The sequence below is a fragment of the Ursus arctos genome, unplaced genomic scaffold (genome assembly GCF_023065955.2).
Source record: "Ursus arctos isolate Adak ecotype North America unplaced genomic scaffold, UrsArc2.0 scaffold_18, whole genome shotgun sequence".
NCBI classification, from domain to species: domain Eukaryota; kingdom Metazoa; phylum Chordata; class Mammalia; order Carnivora; family Ursidae; genus Ursus; species Ursus arctos.
Genome location: NW_026622852.1, coordinates 53717767 through 53719864, shown reverse-complemented (window position 1 = coordinate 53719864; position 2098 = coordinate 53717767).

Sequence of the window (2098 nt, the reverse complement as noted above, 5' to 3'; positions counted from 1 at the left end):
GCTTCCGGAGCGCGCACGCAGCCGCGCAGCGCAACCCTGCCCCTAACGGCTTCGTGGCCCCGCCTCCGGCGCCGAGCCCGTCCGCCAGCGCGCTTGCGCTTAGGGTTTGGTCCTAGAAGCTACCTTTCTTGCTTGTAGCTAGAATCAGGATCTTCTGAAGGCTGGAGTCTCGATTGCAGAAAACCCAGTATGTTTTGACGAGGATATGGGGAAATTGGAACATTGCTGGTGGGCTCTAAAATGAGGCAGCTCGTGTGAAAGACAGCCTGGCAGTTCCTCAAAGGGTTAGCGTTACCATTGACCCGGCACTCCTCCTAAGTATCTCTGTATATACCCAAAGAAATGAAATATGCATCCACATAAAAACTCGTAGAATGTTCCTAGCAGCATTACTCATACTAGCTAAAAAGTGGAAACACAGGGGCGCCTGGGTAGCGCAGTCGTTAAAGCGTCTGCCTTCGGCTCAGGGCGTGATCCCAGCGTTCTGGGATCAAGCCCCACATTGGGCTCCTCCGCTGGGAGCCTGCTTCTTCCTCTCCCACTCCCCCTGCTTGTGTTCCCTCTCTCGCTGGCTGTCTGTCACATAAATAAAATCTTTAAAAAAAAAGTGGAAACACAATCGTCCATCAACTGATGAGTAAATAAAATAGGGTGTATTCATACAATGGAGTATTATTTGGCCATAAAATGAAGAACGCGTGCTACAACATGGATGAATCGTGGAAAACATTATTCTAAGTGAAAGCACTGGTCACATTATTGTATGATTTCACTTTTGTTAAAAGTCCAGAATAACATATCTTTAGAGACTTTGTTAGTGACTGCCAAGGGGTTGTGGGGAGGAGAAAGGGGGAGTGGCTGCTAACGGGTATGGGCTTCATTTGGGGTGATGAAAATGTTCTAGAACTGGATGAAGCTTATGGTTGCACAACTTTGTTAATATACTGAAAATGACTGAATTATACACTTTTAAAAGGGTGAATTTTATGGTATGTGAATTCTATCTCACTACATAGGATAAGATTTACCGTTGCTGGGACCAGCTTTAACTGGGACTTTCTCACTTTGGTGCTCCTTTTGCCCATTTCGTGGGATCTCAGTTCAAGGTAGAAAGGAAAACTCTCTGGAGTTTGAAGTGATATAAACGTTTTCATTTTTTGATTCTTTTTAAACAAATTCTCTGGACTGTAATAAAATACTTTACAAAGAAAAATAGAACATTGTTGAGAGAGTCCTAGCATTAGACTCCAAAAGAAGTGTTCTCCACCAGCGTTGTAAATAGCACTGCCCTGCACGGAGGAAGTTTTCGTTAGTTTGACAAAAATACAAATGAGTTGTGCAGATATGTACCACATTGGTGTAAGTTTGCCAACTGTCCTTTTTCTTTCTTACTTTCTTTCTTTTTTTTTTTTTTTTTTGGTGGGCAGCAAAGTAATGTTTATTGAGCGATAGTACAAAGCTCCCAAAGAGGGAGAGGGCCCAAGAGGGTTGCCCCCAACTGTTCTTTCTTGGAAGATCTTTCATACATTGTAAGTTCTAGTCCATTTATCATTAAAGCTATGAAAACAGGCTCAGTATTGTGGCATTGGTAGCTGGTGCTTGTTTTTCAAATGATCTCCCTTGGCAAAATTAAAAGCTAGAAACTACGAACGTCCAAAAATTTGAGGGGGAAGGAGATTTTCTGAATCTAGACGTGTGTGTGGGCCCATTGTTTTCGAGGACAGGGGAATTCTCTAGAGTTTTGTCCTTGGGTTGGAGTAGAGAGAGAGGACAAGACTGGATCACCCAGAAGGGCAATAACAGCTAAAACAGAAAGGTTAGGGCTCAGCACTGTACCCCATTCATTCACACTTAACTGACGAGCCACCTAGATGCCCCCCAAAATAAGATCTTTATAAAAAGAAAAAGAAACTAACATTTTAAAAATAGTAATATATACACATCCTATCTTCGTCCATCCTATCCATCCCACCCGACACTGAGCAGTGCCTTACAAAATGTGTTTCCTCCAGTCATCTCACAGGATTATGATGTGAAGAAGGTGCACAAGGAAGGAAGAATAAAATAAATGAGCCAAAATAAAATGAGAAGCCTCGTG